At 40.4% G+C, this 11,148-nt stretch overlaps 2 long non-coding RNA genes across 2 annotated transcripts; one reads left to right on the forward strand and one right to left on the reverse strand.

Annotated features, from left to right (window-relative positions):
* The first annotated feature begins 317 nt into the window (after positions 1-317).
* Positions 318-2,247, forward strand: LOC143133787 (uncharacterized). The gene is made up of 2 exons (XR_012988549.1): positions 318-881; positions 1,292-2,247. It is a non-coding gene; the product is annotated as an uncharacterized LOC143133787 (long non-coding RNA).
* A 47-nt stretch (positions 2,248-2,294) lies between these two features.
* LOC143133790 (uncharacterized) lies at positions 2,295-3,973 on the reverse strand. The gene is made up of 2 exons (XR_012988552.1): positions 3,397-3,973; positions 2,295-2,883 (listed from the first exon to the last, which is right to left on the reverse strand). It is a non-coding gene; the product is annotated as an uncharacterized LOC143133790 (long non-coding RNA).
* Between the last annotated feature and the right edge of the window lie 7,175 nt (positions 3,974-11,148).

Consider the following 11,148-nt stretch of genomic DNA (forward strand, 5'->3'; position numbering starts at 1 on the left):
GAGACGGCCGTCGTCCCCCTCACTTTTGATAAGAGAAAAAAGCCTTATAGGTACGCTAAATAAATAATAACCTATAGGGTTTGCGCTAACTATGTAAAACTCCCCATTAACAGCATCACATCACTAACCACAGCCGTCTACAGTGTAAGACTGCACAATCTCATATTCACTCTGTTGGATATCTGAAGCCAGTTTGTCTACTAATAACCATCATAAAATAATCCAGGCTACTTGCTTATAGTGTAAATCCTCAAATTATGGCTGGGGTCTTTTGGAAAGCAAAGCATCTTTATTTGAGGCAAGCTGGTAGGCTATTCGTAGCCTGGGTGCCATTCCGAACTTAGTCCCGCCCACAACGTTTGAGGTCGGGAAGTTCGGTCTGGCATTGATCCATAGTGGCGCGAGTATGCTCGCCCAAATACTGGCGGGCCAATCAAATTGTCAGGGCGGGCTTTATACGATGATGGACAGATGCTCAACAGTAACGTAATCCACCACGTCACCAAAGAGCGCTTGGGTTGAATTCGTTTACAACAACGATGGCTGCCGCTGGAGAATTGAGATGTGTAGATTCTGCTATCAGGTCTGTTCTAGAAGATATCGACAGCGAATTAATTTTAAAAGAGGAACAGAGTAACGGGATCAAGGCATTTGTTGATGAGAAAGATGTTTTTTGCCGAAGCAACTGAAATGGGCATCACGGCGATGCAACTCGGCGTGCACGACGAGGTGGATATAGCCAGCGGTCGTTGCCAGATCCTTTTTTGAAGCCCGGAATCCTGGCTGCTGAACAACAAGTGGAGGGACATGCTAGGCTCCGATGTTTTTCAAGCCAACGTAATGGGTATCGTCATGGACGAAGTTCATCTAACTTACAAATGGTAAGAGAGTCTAACTGTCTGACTTAGTAAATAACTCCCAATGTCGTGATATGAATCCCATGTTGTAAACATAGTAGCCTAGGTGTCGTTGTACGTTCGCTAACTCAGACTTGGTACAATCATAACGTTAGTGTGATTGTAGCGAACTAGCTGTTAAAACATTCTAATGTAGGTTACTGTTTTATTTCTATCAGTGGTCAGGCTGCAAAAGGGCAGAAGGGCATTTGGGTGTTGCTTTATGTACTCAAGCACCATACCCATATTGGTAGGCTAGTCACTGTACCCCTTATAAGTGATGTATTCTTTTTAGATGTCAGTACAGTCATTAAAAAGTACTAAATGATACTACTCATAATTTCTTATTTTTACTGTTACTTATTGGTTGCTTTTTGTACTGCTATATATTCCAGGTACACCTGTGCTGACATTGACCGCTTCTGCTGATCGGGAATCCAGAGCCAGGGTTATGAAACAGCTTCAGATGGACAATCCAATAAATTTGGCCCTGAGCCCAAACAGAACAAACATCAGAGTGGGTCTGATTAAAGTACCTGGCCATACACTGGAGTGCCTACACTGGATTGTGAGGGATGTTAGTACAAAGCTTGACCCAGCAGTTAAGACGGTACTTTAATGGAGTCACTAGTTGTCTGCGGAAAGCTTTGTACTGCCATTTTGAGGAACACACCACATCTGTTGATCTAGGACATCTGTGCTGCACTCACTGCCATTCTGTTTGTTCTTGTGAACCTGAAGGTTGTGGGGAGCTAATCCCCAAATATGAACACTTTCAAGGGGAGGTTTCATCACACCACAAACACAGAATAGTCACACCTAAGGGCACACTTTTGATCAGGGAACTGTTACAAACTTACAGGAGTAGTTTACTTCAGGACCATAAAAACATACCACTTTACACAGTCGACACAGCCTGCACTGGTTTTGGAGATGAACTCATTGATCAGTTTTAGAACAGTGCACACAGATATTTGACCTGGACTTCATTATCCATAATCTCCCTACATACAAGCTGGAACATGCAAAAGAGATACTATGAATTATGCATGAGGTTTTTGATGACATCGAACAGAGTCAAACTAATTTGTTTGATGACTGTGTTGTTCAGGATGACCGTGTTCAGGTTGACATGGATTACACTGGTTACTTTGATGACGAGGATGAGGATGATAAGATACAATCATCCCCAAGTAACTTGGAATCAGGCTTGTCAATGTTGAAGATCTCAGGCTAGCTTCAAATTCAGGCTCAAATTTGTAGCTTCAGGGTCCTGTTGTTGTGCAAATGCCTTTTTTTTTACCTCTGTTACATTAATATTTTTGAATAAAATTAAAATGGTTTATACTTCTCTACTGGTTGGTGATGTTTCTGCATTTAAAGACAAACAATAAGACATGTCAATAAAGATTTTTAATATCTTCACATAATAGGTAATGTTTGAAGATATACGCTGAACTTTGAACATACAACCAATAAGAAAACACAAAAATGTTTTCAAGAATGTGGATACTACTAAACTATTATATGAAAACAATTATTTACATTGTCATTTACAAAAACAATATTTACAAATTACCATCACCATTTACATTTCACATTTACTTAATTATTTAAATAGGCACATTTTGCCAGTCCATTATTTTCTCCTGGTAATTCAGCTTTGCCAATAAGTTTCTCTTGAAATTCGGGAATGCATGAGACTGCCTGCCTGGGTGATTTTTGTTGGGAAAGTTGTGTCTCCCTGAAAACGTTTACCAGTGTTAAAACGTCCTGTTCTCGGGCCACATGATGAATGCCAGCCGGCCTTGTCAGCTCCAGCTCTGTGTCCGTTTTGTCCATTAGCTCTTTGACGATGCCAATGGACCTACTGATTCTGGCTGCTGACATTTCTGACATGTTTGGTCCCAATCCTCTCATAAATGATTTGAGAAAATTGTTTAGGTGTTCCAGGTGGAGGTCAAGTGGATGGAAAATGGGTGACAACCTGAAATATAAGTGAACACATCAGTGTGAAGAATTACAGTATAGCCTAATAAGTATAACGTGCATTGACAATACATTGGAAAATACAGACTGTTAAATATGGTGACACCAGATGCAATTGCTGAGCAGGTCAGAGAAACACTGCCCACCCCCCACAGAGGTGCAGAGCACAGAAGTGGGGGTTGGATAACATGCTAGTCCATTACAAAATGAAGTTTCTACATATTGACAAAGTGACAGAGGCCAACTTACACATCAGGTACAAGTTTATCCTGGTAACATTTGCTCACACTACACTGAAATTCGGGCTGGCTTCCAGAATACTAGGCATGTCAAAATATGACTAGATGATTTAATCATAGATAGATTTCACGGAAATGAGGAGTGTGGGAATGCACAGTGTTTATCACATTGGACAATAATCACGACTCACTATTAACTCATGTGAAACGTGGCAATCGAGGTTATTCTCATAGTCATATCATAAGAAGTAGAAATGTATTAACAAGCTTACCTCTGTAATGCTTCTTCGCGTTTTTGTACCGGTTGGAGTTGACGGATTGGGGCAGAACTTCTTCAGAGTCCGGGGCGTCTCTGATGCCTCAGATGAACACGGTTCTTCAGGCTGGTCTCCTTCGTCTTCTGTCCATTTTTTAAACACGGGCATGTCGCGTTCCAACCGTGTTATAAAGTTCTGACAGGACCGACAAATGCGATGCGATTTGTTTGCAGTGTTGTGGAGTTGTAATCCTAAACGGATAACTTGATCGTATATGCATTCACCTTTACTGTTTCTCTCAAAAATGAGGTTCGTGTGTTGAAGAACTCCGTGTATCCTTACATTATTTTTACAACACCTGCGAAAATCGCTCACATTTTCTTCTTCTAGCGTGCAGTTGAGTTCTGTTGACATCAACTATGCGTCGCTTAACATACGTCACACACTCCGTTGCTCTGATTGGTTGTAGGTCTATCCAATTGAGTGCAGAGGCATTTTTTTTCCTGGTTCGTTTGAAACACGCCCCATAATCACAGCTCTATGGAGCAGTATCAGACTCAAATTCTGACTAGAATTGAGTATGACTACGTCAGGCTAGGCTATTCGAGGCAGGCTTTTTAAATTTCTAACCTGCATTTAGACATGCATTTCATTTGGAGCGGCATACCGGTAGGCTATCAAAAGTATAACATTTTCGGTTTGGTTTGGGATTTACTTTACTTTTGGACTGTTTGATTATATTGCTAAATTTTGAGACTGATGGACACTGAAATCTGGGAGATATTTGATGGTTCACTGTTATGTTTCATGCAGTTGAAAAAGTGTCGGGATTGTGACATTGAAGTGAAACAAGTGCCGCTGTTTATTGCAAGACAAGGCAGCCGTTCATTGAATAGGGGTTGTGCTGTAGCCTATAGAAACCTTTTTGCGTAGCCAAGTAGCCTAAATTGTTTTATTATGCATGATTTAGTACTTTTTGTTAAATTCGTAGGCTGGAATGCCTTGAGTCGCGCAACAATTGTGTTTAAATGTAGTAGCCTAGGCTTCAGCCTGGCAATTACCTCGAAAGGGGCGGCAAGAGAGTGAGCTTGAGAACGTGTGTTGAGAGACCCATGGTAGGAAAACGACTTTTCTTTCCCAACCGTAGGCTATTAATCCGACAATCTTAAATCGAAACAATGTCTTCTAGTGCTGGTGGACTGATTGGTATAGGCAATTGTTACCCCGTCTTGTATGGGAACCTGCCTTTATTTGTCCGGCTATAAATAGAATCCTGATTAACTCGTTTTCACTACTAGCCTAACTATAAAATACAAGTCTATACCCAACGTTTTTGTTCTAAGACATTTATTTACATAATTTCAAGACACAAATTGGATACGTCAGTTACCTTGGTGCATACTGTACATCCCAGAGAGCAGACTACCACACCCCAGAGTGATGGGCCTAGCGTTCTTACGCGTTCAGTTTGGGGTATAAACATGCTGATAATTTAGCGGTGTCACGTCTGCCTGTCACAGACGTGGGGAGCTCTATGAAGCTTGGGATAATGTGGTACAGTTACTACAGTAACAGTATTTTTTCAATTTGATTAATGCTTTGTTTAAATGCTGTTGGAACAAATAGTAGTTGATTATAAAGTCAACTTTCTGTTGCAATTTTCTGTGTGTTCTGGACTGGTAACTTGTTAAGCCAACATGTTCTAACGTTGCATAAATATTAACTGCAAACACATAGTGGAGAGTTGATTTGGTTTATTCCAGACAATTTTAAAAAAGTATAGGCTTAACTAGGCTATTTGATCATGTAGTCTATGTTTGGATCATAGGCATGATGATTCATTCATGATGATTCATTCATGGCTTCATAAAATATCAACATCCCATGTTGCTTTTAGAGTAGCCTACCATTGGCCCAAATAGTGTGAAATAAATCTAAAAAAAATAAATAAAAGTAGAATTGCACATAGCAAGAAACTGGTCTGAGGGCAGATCTGGCGTTGTGCTCATCTCACAGTTTTGACAATTTTTATCAGAAAAATATTTTAAAATAATATTCTGGCAAGTTTAAAATATGATGGTCGAAAGTGGGCCAGAGGTGGCGATCCGATATCTGGAAATCTGATCTCACTATGGGTTTGTGTTTTGTCCCCCTCACTTTCAAAATATCTCCTGACCTGCGCCCCTGCCCTGGATGGAGAGAGGAGGATATCCTGGAAAAAAGTTGGCAAGCCGACGAGATGCTTATATTTGGGGCCAAAAGACAAAAATCAATAATCATCCCAACAAGAGTTTTTGAATGTCAAGTCAAGTCAAGTCGGCTTTATTGTCAATTTCTTTACATGCACTGGTCATACAAAGAATTGAAATTTCGTTTCTTACTTTCCCATGCAGACATAGACATACTTTAAATACAGACATAGACATACTTTAGACATAGCCATAGACAATAAAAAATTGAAATATACAGACATACCACATACAGACATTAAAGTGCGAGACTGAAATATTGAACATATATCAAAATATAGAAATAAAGAATATATATATAAAAAAATAGAGGTAGTTGTGTTGTTTTTTTTACAACACAATAGTATACATAACACAATAGTATATATAATAGTATAATATTTACAATGTGCACAATAGTATGGTTGACAACAACAACCATGGTGGTAAGCCATGCAAACTGAGGATGTAGATGTGCACATGAGTATATTATTTCTGTTTTTATCACAGCCAAAAATAAAAAAAACAACCAAAATGAATTAACTGGAAATAGGGAAGGCCACAAGTCATTGTCACAGAGAAGTTGCCACTGAAATATGTCTTGTCTTGTGATTCTTTGATTACTTCTAGCTAATCAAGGTGAGGTCATTAGATTTAGTGTAGCTCGGAGAATTGAGCAGAAACCAGTAGAATTAGTGTAGCTTGGAGAATTGAGCAGAAACCAGTCTGGGGTTTGTATAGAAAGGGATGGTAGATCCAAAAAAATTATCTATTTCCCCATTAGATCCACTGTGGTTCAGACCCACTCTCCATTTCAAAAGGTGGTGACTTTGCCTATGGCAAGTTGCATTGCAAGTTAGCTCTGGGGTAGCAAAAATGTAAGGCCACATTTACACATAGCCGGGTATTTAGAGAAACAAATATTCCCCCCCGTTTTCAATAATAACAATACACAACATTGTTTTCAAAAAACTTGTCATTTACATCAACCCGCATAAATACCCTGTCGAGCGCCATAATAACTATGCCAAACCTATGGGTGGCAGTGTAGGGAAAGGAATAAAGCCATGCTGGCCAATCAAAATCCTCAGAATCGACACCAACGACTAACACGAGCGACTTCCGGTTCCTTTCAAAACAGCAAACATGGTGCGAGGTTCGTTTGTATGGACAGACAGCGAAGTTGAGTTACTCCTTCGTGTAGCGTTAATTTTGCACAAAAGTAAAAATTAGTAGCACCTTAACAGCATCCGTGATAATCCTGATCAGTAGCCAAAGAAACTGTAAACATCAGGCGCTCACATGACGTTAAGGATTTTCTGGCGCATAATGTGACGTTTAAGAAGCTAAAACGCTGTTTATTCCTGTTGACACGGCAGCACATAACCGGCGTTATCAGAAATCTCCACTTTGGCCGGAGGTTTTAGAAATAATCGTTTTCTGTGATAAAAACGGGGTTTTGGTGTAAACGAGAGGCCAAACCGCAGGGAAATATCTGTGTTTTCCCTTCGTGTAAACGGGGTCTAAGTTTGCCGTCTTAACATACCGAAGATCACAGGAGCCACTCGAAGGCAGAGTGCAAAAGTGTGTTGAGCAAAATGTCTGCATTTCACACTTCTTCATCCCTGCGAGTGTCAATGTTCCTTGCTAGAAGAATGTGCTATTCCCGGGCTCTATAATACTGCTGTTCTTTTCTACCACTCGGTACACCATTCTTTCTTACCACAGTGGACTTTCTCAAAACTACTTTGATTAATGTTTTAGTCCCCACACAAAATCTACACTCCTTATCATTCAGAAAACTTTTTTTGGATTGGATTTCTCCTTTAATCAGCTAATCTGTTGTGATATTGTTATTACATTCATGCAGACGTGCTCGTTCACTTGGGCAGGAGGGGCGGAGCCCTACTAAAGATTCATCCACTAGAAAAGTAGATCCACAAAATATTTTATTTAAATAAAATGTTGTTGTTTATTATTGTAATCAGTGGCAAAGTACTCAATCATGTTAAATTTTTGTATGATTTGCAAAGAAATTTCGAAAAGATTGCAAAGATCTCGTTGATCATATCCATAGTTGTTGTAGGCCTACTGTAACGTTACATTTAGACCCCGTTTACACGAGCATGTGTATTTTTATAAACAAAGACATTTCCCTACGTTTGAGCCTTTAGACGCAAACGGAGAATTCGCCCCGTAATACGGTTATCCAAAAAAACTCCGGCCAAAGAGTTTTTCTTGGAAAACTTTGTTTATGCGTTTGGTTGTAAACTGTGGTAAACAGAGTTTTGGGCAGCCAACGTCACAGTATGCGACAGACGTACACCAAATGTGCGACCAATGTTTACATTTACATGTTCTCACATGCGACTTTTCAGGGTTCTGATTGGTTAATGTGAGCTTGAGCTTATCGTTAGACTTCCACTGTGGTTTGGCGTGCTCATGACAGCATGTATGTACACGGGTTCGTGTAAACACATTTAAAAAAAAAAACGGTCTCGTGTAAATGCAGTTTTATTTGCAAACGTAGATGGGCAGATATTCGTTTAGGAAAATACCCTGCTTCGTGTAAACGTAGTCTCAGGGTGCGATTTGTGTAAAAACCAGAGGGGGGGATGATTTTGAATAAGTTTGTAACCCCCCCCCCCCCCAAAAAAAAAAACAAATGAACGAACGATTCATAGCCTAGTAATGTCATAGCTAATAATACCCTATATTATTTTTGCCACCTTTGTAACATTTTAGTTTTAGTTTACCGTGGTGTATGACTTTAAACAGCGAGTGTGCTTGGTATGATGATCAGCTCCTCTAATGCAGGGTAGGACTACGTTTTGACAAGCATACAAATTAACCTTGTTCTTGCCCCATCTGAAATAACTCCTCTACTTTTGCTGCCTCCATCCTTTCTGTATTTGTTGTGTAAAAAAACGTTGTATATGATGGCACTGAAGTCTTAAGTTAGTGAATTGGCTAACAGTGTTAGTTGGTAACCAAATAGCCTACACATTGCGCTACACGCTGCGTAGGCTACGTGCATTCTCTCTCCTGCTGATTTGCCTTCAGTAGCCAAGTGCGTAATATTGCAAAAGTTGAAAAAATAAATGTGTTTATTGTAGCCTACAGAAAATAAATAGCCTATCATACTGTCAGTTAATTGCCTACAGTGCAGTGAAGAGTTTGGAGAGTAAAGTTATAGGGCAACTTGAAGTTTTATGAAAATAATTTACGAACCAGAACATAAAGACCATGAAGCTTCTATTTCTTGCAGCTGTTAAAACACCCGCTAGATAGTTTAAATACCCACCAACATTCGTTTTTGCAGTACAGATTATTTCTAAAATTTATTTGTCTACTAGGCCTAGCTTACTGGCTGATTTATCAAACGAGTGCATTCTCGTTCGTCCTCCGCAAACTACAGGTGTTTCGGTAGAGAGCCATTGAATAAGCGATGCCAAGCAATTTCTGTAACACTTTTTGTGACATTCAGCAAATATCTCCTCATTTAATGTAAGTTCCTTCGGACAATAGGCCTACGTTCTACTCTACGTGCAGTTGTCCTCCATCTCAGTTGCATCAGTTTTCTAATTTTGAAGGTTCTAAAACATTATTATGGTTCACTGAATCCTTCTCGTTTTCTTTCATTTGTCCAGCTAACTTTTCCATTGAAACTAGCCATTTATGATGGATTACACACTCGACATTCTGAAATGTCCTGCACGATCAAGGCCAAATTAAGTTATCATGCAGCCACTGTGTCAGCAGCATGAGTGCTGACGGTGACGGTGCGTTTCTGATGTCAGATTATTATGTAGGCTAGCCTACTAGACTGTTCTCACGTTGCAGCACTTTACTTATATGAAGTAGCATTAATCAATATGAGGGGCAGAGGGGGATAAATGTTGTCCCCACCGCGGATAAAAATAATTTAGCAGAGGTAGGGATAGGAAAACCAGAGGGGGGGAAATCCTCACCATCCCCCTCTACAAATCGCACCCTGCGTAGTCTTAGTTTCTGGTAGGGCACTGCCCTGAAGAAATTGAACAGCGCCTGCTGTTTCTCTATGTAAATCTGTCGACCGATAATGGAACTGCAGCTAGAGCGCGGTTAGTAGAAGGTCGGGTGGGCAGATCATGCCACTGCCCACACGACGTCAGAACTTACAGTAATATGCCTACTGTACTGTATGCCTACTGTATTAGTCCGCACAAAGTTTGTAACGTCAGACAGACAGCTGAAAAATGGCGAGTGAACAGCGTGTGTGCAATAGTGTGGAGTTTCTCTTAAAGAACTCATTCGAAAGACTTGAGTTTGTAGCTAAATTCGCTATCAAAGACCTAGGACCTAATCAGCCCGACATCATCGTATACCAATAAACAAAGGACAAGAGTCGGTCATTTAATCGGACATTTTCACGTTCGTGGTAGGCCATATGTCTGATAAGAAGCTCTGGTTGTCGTAAATGCAATAAAATGTTCTGTTCTGTTTCACTCAAGAAAGGCTGCCAGACGGCTAGCCCAGAGGGCTGGAATATAATCCGCGCATGCGCGAGAGAATTCTGAGGAAGACTTATATGAAAACATTACCCACGTGAGTGTGTCGCGTCACCGAATATATAATAAGCCAGAGCGCGGCACACAGTCGTCCTCTTTAATCCCTCACGCGATCTGATGAGGTAAGACATACTTCTATAATTCAGTTAGCGCGAAGTAATGCCTAATGACTTTGTCTTTGAGGTAGCTGCAGCTACTAATAATAAGAAAACAGTCTTTTATCTCCCCATTTGTCCGCGACTCTTACTCTATCGAGTGAGTCACTCGCCAGTGATTGTGTAGGTTGGCATACTACTTGATGTTGATATTAGCTTACTAGGTTGTACGAGTTATATAGGAGTATAATAGACTAGTGTTTACAGCTGTAGGGGAGGTATAGAGCTTATCTAGAGAAAATATCTCTGGCTATAGCTCGCATAGGTGGCTACAGGCTCAATATCTGTGTCTTGTAGTCACTGGTACCAGCCCTGGTACCAGACTCTGATCCCAGCATTTTATTGTTGCGACTCTCACTCTATCGAGTGAGTCACTCACCTAATTGTCATTGTTAGCCTGTGAAAACTCGGACAAACAAACCAGACTTTGTGGACAATGGCAGCTGACAGTATATGAAAGCAGGCTTTGAGGACGTTTTGATCGATAAGAGGATTTACTTTCCTCCAGAAGCTATCAAAAGGGACTTAATTATGCTATGGAGGGGTGTATTCAAAACTTTAGAATACATACAAGGTGGCAAGCAGTTGTGGCGAGTAGCCGTGCAAATCACCGTGCAAAAACCACTGACGTTAATGCTAGCTAGCTAGCTAGTGGAAGATTGATACTAAGATATGTTAGGTTACGCTAATATTTGATGTAGTAAGAATATAGTAGCCTAGTTGGTTAATGAGCATTTTCATCTTGGGATTTAACAGGAAACCTGTGCCCACGTTGTTGGCTTAGTAGCCTACATTATGTCAAGCTGTTGCAAACGCGAGAGACGTCCTGTAGGC

This window comes from Alosa pseudoharengus, unplaced genomic scaffold (genome assembly GCF_046254945.1).
Source record: "Alosa pseudoharengus isolate Yale_2024_CS ecotype anadromous, Long Island Sound unplaced genomic scaffold, YU_APseudo_1.1 YU_APseudo_1.1_scf_2, whole genome shotgun sequence".
Classification (NCBI taxonomy): Eukaryota; Metazoa; Chordata; class Actinopteri; order Clupeiformes; family Clupeidae; genus Alosa; species Alosa pseudoharengus.